Here is a 6,000-nt window from a genome sequence, read left to right on the forward strand (position 1 = left end):
CATTCTGATTGAGTCCACAATTTCAGACGTGTCTACAAATGGTGTTTTGCTCATCCAGAAGCGGCAGGCAAACTTAAATCCGTTTTACCTCATTTCTACCAGCATGTCACATGTGCAACCAGAGGAAATAAACCTCTAGACCAACTTTACTCCACACACAGAGACGCGTACAAAGCTCTCCCTCGCCCTCCATTTGGCTAATCTGGCCATAATTCCATCCTCCTGATTCCTGCATACGAGCAAAAACTAAAGCAGGGAGTACCAGTGACTCCCTCAATATGGAAGTGGTCAGATGACGCGGAAACTACGCTACAGGACTGTTTTGCTAGCACAGACTGGAATATGTTCCGGGATTCTTCCGATGGCATTGAGGAGTACACCACATCAGTCACTGGCTTCATCAATAAGTGCATTGATGACGTCGTCTCCACAGTGACCGTATGTACATACCCCAACCAGAAGCCATGTATTACAGGCAACATCCGCACTAAGCTAAAGGGTAGAGCTGCCGCTTTCAAGGAGTGGGACACTAATCCGGACGCTTATAAGAAATCCAACTATGCCCTCCGACGAAATATCAAACAAGCAAAGCGTCAATACAGGACTAAAATTGAATCGTACTACACCGGCTCCGACGCTCGTCGGACGTGGCAAGGCTTTTAAGCAGGTCAACATTCACAAGGCCGCAGGGCCAGACGGATTACCAGGACGTGTACTCTGAGCATGTGCTGACCAACTGGCAAGTGTCTTCACTGACATTTTCAACATGTCCCTGACTGAGTCTGTAATACCAACATGTTTCAAGCAGACCACCATAGTCCCTGTGCCCAAGGACTCTAAGATAACCTGCCTAAATGACTACTGACCCGTAGCACTGACGTCTGTAGCCATGAAGTGCTTTGAAAGGCTGGTCATGGCTCACATCAACACCATTATCCCAGAAACCCTAGACACACTCCAATTTGCATACCGCCCCAACAGATCCACAGATGATGCAATCTCTATTGCACTCCACACTGCCCTTTCCCACCTGGACAAGAGGAACACCTACGTGAGAATGCTATTCATTGACTACAGCTCAGCATTCAACACCATAGTGCCCTCAAAGCTCATCACTAAGGTAAGGATCCTGGGACTAAACACCTCCCTCTGCAACTGGATCCTGGACTTCCTGACGGGCCGCCCCCAGGTGGTAAGGGTAGGTAACAACATATCTGCCACACTGATCCTCTACACGGGGGCCTCTCAGGGGTGCGTGCTCAGTCCCCTCCTGTACTCCCTGTTCACTCATGACTGCATGGCCAGGAACGACTCCAACACCATCATTACGTTTGCTGACGACACAACAGTGGTAGGCCTGATCAAAGACAACGATGAGACAGCCTATAGGGAGGAGGTTAGAGACCTGGCCGTGTGGTGCCAGGATAACAACCTCTCCCTCAACGTGACCAAGACAAAGGGGATAATTGTGGACTACAGGAAAACAAAGAGGACTGAGCACGCCCTCATTCTCATCGACGGGGCTGTAGTTGAACAGGTTGAGAGCTTCAAGTTCCTTGAAGCTCTCACCAACGAACTATCATGGTCCAAACACACCAAGAGTCGTGAAGAGGGCACGACAAAGCCTATTCCCCCTCAGGAGACTGAAAAGATTTGGCATGGGTCCTCAGATCCTCAAAAAGTTCTACAGCTGCACCATCGAGAGCATCCTGACTGGTTGCATCACCGCCTGGTATGGCAACTGCTTGGCCTCCGACCGCAAGGCACTACAGAGGGTAGTGCGTACGGCCCAGTACATCAATGGGGCCAAGCTTCCTGCCATCCAGGACCTCTCTACCAGGCGGTGTCAGAGTAAGGCCCTCAAAATTGTCAAAGACTCCAGCCACCCTAGTCATAGACTGTTCTCTCTGCTACCGCACGGCAAGTGGTACCAGAGTGCCAAGTCTAGGTCGAAAAGACTTCTCAACAGCTTCTACCCCCAAGCCATAAGACTCCTGAACAGCTAATCATGGCTACCCGGACTTTTTGCACTGCCCCCCCCACCCCATCTTTTTATGCTGCTGCTACTCTGTTAATTATTTATGCATAGTCACTTTAACTCTACCCACATGTACATATTACTTAAACTACCTCAACTAGCCGGTGCCCCCGCACATTGACTCTGCACCGGTACCCCCCCTGTATATATAGCCTCCCTACTGTTATTTTATTTTACTTCTGCTCTTTTTTTCTCAACACTTTTTTGTTGTTTTATTCAACTTTTTTTTATTTAATAAATGCACTGTTGGTTAAGGGCTGTATGTAAGCATTTCACTGTAATGTCTGCACCTGTTGTATTCGGCGCATGTGGCCAATGAAATTCGATTTGATTTGATTTGAATACCTACAGTTGAAGTCGGAAGTTTACATACATCTTAGCCAAATACATTTAAACTCAGTTTTTGAGAATTCCTTACATTTAATCCTAGTAAAAATTCCCTGTTTTAGGTCAGTTAGGATCACCACTTATTTTTAAGAATGAAATGTCAGAATAATAGTAGAGAGAATTATTTATTTCAGCTTTTATTTCTTTCATCACATTCCCAGTGGGTCAAACACTCAATTAGTATTTGGTAGCATTGCCTTTAAATTGTTTAACTTGGGTCAAACGTTTCGGGTAGCTTTCCACAAGCTTCCCACAATAAGTTGGTTGAATTTTGGCCCATTCCTCCTGACAGAGCTGGTGTAACTGAGTCAGGTTTGTAGGCCTCCTTGCTCGTACACGCTTTTTCAGTTCTGCCCACAAATGTTCTATAGGATTGAGGTCAGGGCTTTGTGATGGCCACTCCAATACCTTGACTTTGTTTTCCTTAAGCCATTTTGCCACAACTTTGGAAGTATGCTTGGGGTCATTGTCCATTTGGAAGACCCATTTGCGACCAAGCTTTAACTTCCTGACTGATGTCTTGAGATGTTGCTTCAATATATCCACATAATTTTCCTTCCTCATGATGCCATCTATTTTGTGACGTGCACCAGTCCCTCCTGCAGCAAAGCACCCCCACAGCATGATGCTGCCACCCCTGTGCTTCACGGTTCGATGGTGTTCTTCGGCTTGTATAGAATTATTTTATGTATCATTAAGGCAAATGTAGGGAGATGCCAAAGGTAAAATATAATAAACATGTTTGATATTTTATAATCCAGATGCATGCTTTAATGAGCCTTGTGGTATATGACTATGTTTAAATGAATGTGCTCTGTCACAGGGGCTCTCAAACTGTGGCCCATGGGCTTAGTATGGACACATTGTATGCATTACATTAGTTCTTTTTTAAGAAGGGGCCTAGGCCACGCAGCCAATAGAATGATAGAATGAGAGGCATCATATAGAAAAAAGCATTCATGACCTTTTGGAGTGGACATTGTGTGATAGCTGGACGTTGGAAAATAAGGGTGGTGCAGAACTAAAATAAGATAGGAATTTGCCATAATTGGGTAACTGAATATGCCATGGAAGTATGTTTGTGCATTTGTGTGTGTATAAAAAGGAGCTCTAAGCCAAAGGAAGGCAGCCGTTCCATGGAACTGCTCTGCTTTCGTTATTAGACAATACAAGTCTAATTTTTGGATTCACAGGCTCCAGTTTCTTGAGAGATATTTTTGAGTTGACTACTTTTGAGTAAAATATTTCTACGACATATTTGGCGAGTTTTGCCAGGAATTGAAAACAGGGGCCAGAGACGGTGTACATCTGCAGTTATGAAACGGTTTGGACGGACCATACAAACAAAAGCGGCCGCTTTTAAAAGGTAAGCCAAGTTCTTACTTATATAGTATGAAGTTTGTGTGGTTCGATCCGGGGCACGGCCTCAGCTGCAGAAAACCAAGTAGGTTTCTCCAAATTTAAGAACCAGAAAATTAGAGACTGGGAGCTTTTGAATTTAAAAATACATGTCGATGTCACTCGGTTATTCGTCTGAACCATTTGTTCAAATCATTTGATTCAATTGTTCGTCCTGCTGGTCATTTTGTTTGATCGATTGTGATTTGATTGGTTGTGATCAAGTTGGATGATTCATCTGTCTCATTCAGGTTGCTCATCTGGACAATCTGATCGATCTGTTTGATTCGATTGCTCAATTCGTGCATTCAATCATCGGGGTCACTCGGCTGCTCATCTGATGCGTCTGTTCGATTCGGTCGATTCACTTGATTCATCTTGCTGATCACTTTGTCTGGGTCATTTCTGCGCGGGCGGCTGTCCAGATGGTTGAGCGATCAAACAATAACATGTTAGAAAGCCCTACGAATACCGCTATAAAACGTGTCGAGGAAGTGAATCGTTTTTTAGGACTGCTTAGGTAGGCAAAATCCTGTACAAGTATCGCTCTTTCTCTGTGTCGAGGAAGTGAATCAGAGAAAGAGGGCTTCTGCCTGGTGGAGAAAGGGCATGCCTAATCTCGCAATAGGAAAAATAAGAATATGGATGTGGATATATGTTTACCAACTGAGTGGAAAATTCACATTACATGAGGAATCCTGTTGGAGGAACAGGTCACGTGTACCGGTGTGATCATATGAAGTCTATGCATTGTATTTTGATCAATCTTTTAGGGTATGTTTCTGACATTATATTTAGAAACTTTAGAGGTGATGTAGTATTATGATAAATTGACTACAGTAAAATAATAACTGGGATAGGGTTAACATTCCAAATTTGGGCCCTTTGATAGAATAAAATATTCCTGTAGGTTATACAAACAGTAATTAAGCGCGTTTGAGAACAACATTGTATAAATATGGAATGAGAGTGGTAAAAAATGGTGGAAATGAGTCACACTCTGAAGTTTGAATGATGAGATATAGAGGTGTGTATGATAATTATATATACGTTGGAATAATAAGCTTTTCTTGTAAATGATATCTTGGAGTTTCGTACAACAATGCCTGTCATATAATTTTGTAAGATCAGTGAATAGTGACCAGCCTATATGATTCTGGGAGGATTCTATGACTGAGAGGAAGGATTTGGGTAATTTGTTGTTCGTTCCGCTGAAACTAGATTGTGATTAATTGATTTGTGGCAATAAAGAATCATTAGAAACATGAATGGTTTGGTAGATGTGAATATATTAGAATAGAATGAATTTTATGGGAGTGTAATTTATTACGAGGGATTGGATAAAATTATAGGTGTTGACTTGTACGCCCAAACACGTAGACGTACGTGGGGATGGGAGAAAGTACATAGGGCATGTGGTAGAATTAAACATTATAATAAGCTATCTATTATTTCAGAAGCAGAGGTGATATAGTCAAGGAATTTTAGTATATTAGGGAGAAAATATAATTCATTTGGTTAGGTTATTAGATCTGTTTCCAAATCAATGAATGTGGGTTTGACTCGTTGACTGCTAAGTTGTTTACGTTGAGCGTGTGAGATCTGTGTCCTTCAAAGCCATTTTCTGACAAAGTGTGGTATGTGCCAGATACTAAAACTACTGACCATTATCATTGGAATAAAGGAGGATTAACTTGTCATTTCAATAAAGCATAGATTCTGCATCGCTGATTAGAGTCTAGGTTTTATAAGTATAGTTCAACTATGGTTGTGGGTTGTTTAGATTGACGGAACATTCAGGATAAGACTGGACGATTTAGCAGCCTGCGTCTTTTCAGACTGAAGGACTCACTTATTCAATGGGAAAGAAGGAGGAGTGACTATAGTCTAATCAGAAAGGACAGTTACATACATTTGAATAGCGGACTGGCAATTGCGATAGAGTTGTGGCCATAATTTGAATTGTTTAGGTAGACTGGAATGAAAGTAAGGTATTTTAATAATATGAATATAAATATACTATTAGTTATTGTTGGGTTGTGAATAGACTTTACTAATGCCATGATCTAGTTCTCGGGTAAAAGAGAGTCGTACTTGCTTGACTGTATCGAGCTGAAAGAGATATTTGAAGCAAGTTTGAATAGTTGGATGGAAAACATTTATGTGACAAATTCTAA

The sequence above is a fragment of the Coregonus clupeaformis genome, chromosome 28, assembly GCF_020615455.1.
Source record: "Coregonus clupeaformis isolate EN_2021a chromosome 28, ASM2061545v1, whole genome shotgun sequence".
Taxonomy (NCBI): Eukaryota; Metazoa; Chordata; class Actinopteri; order Salmoniformes; family Salmonidae; genus Coregonus; species Coregonus clupeaformis.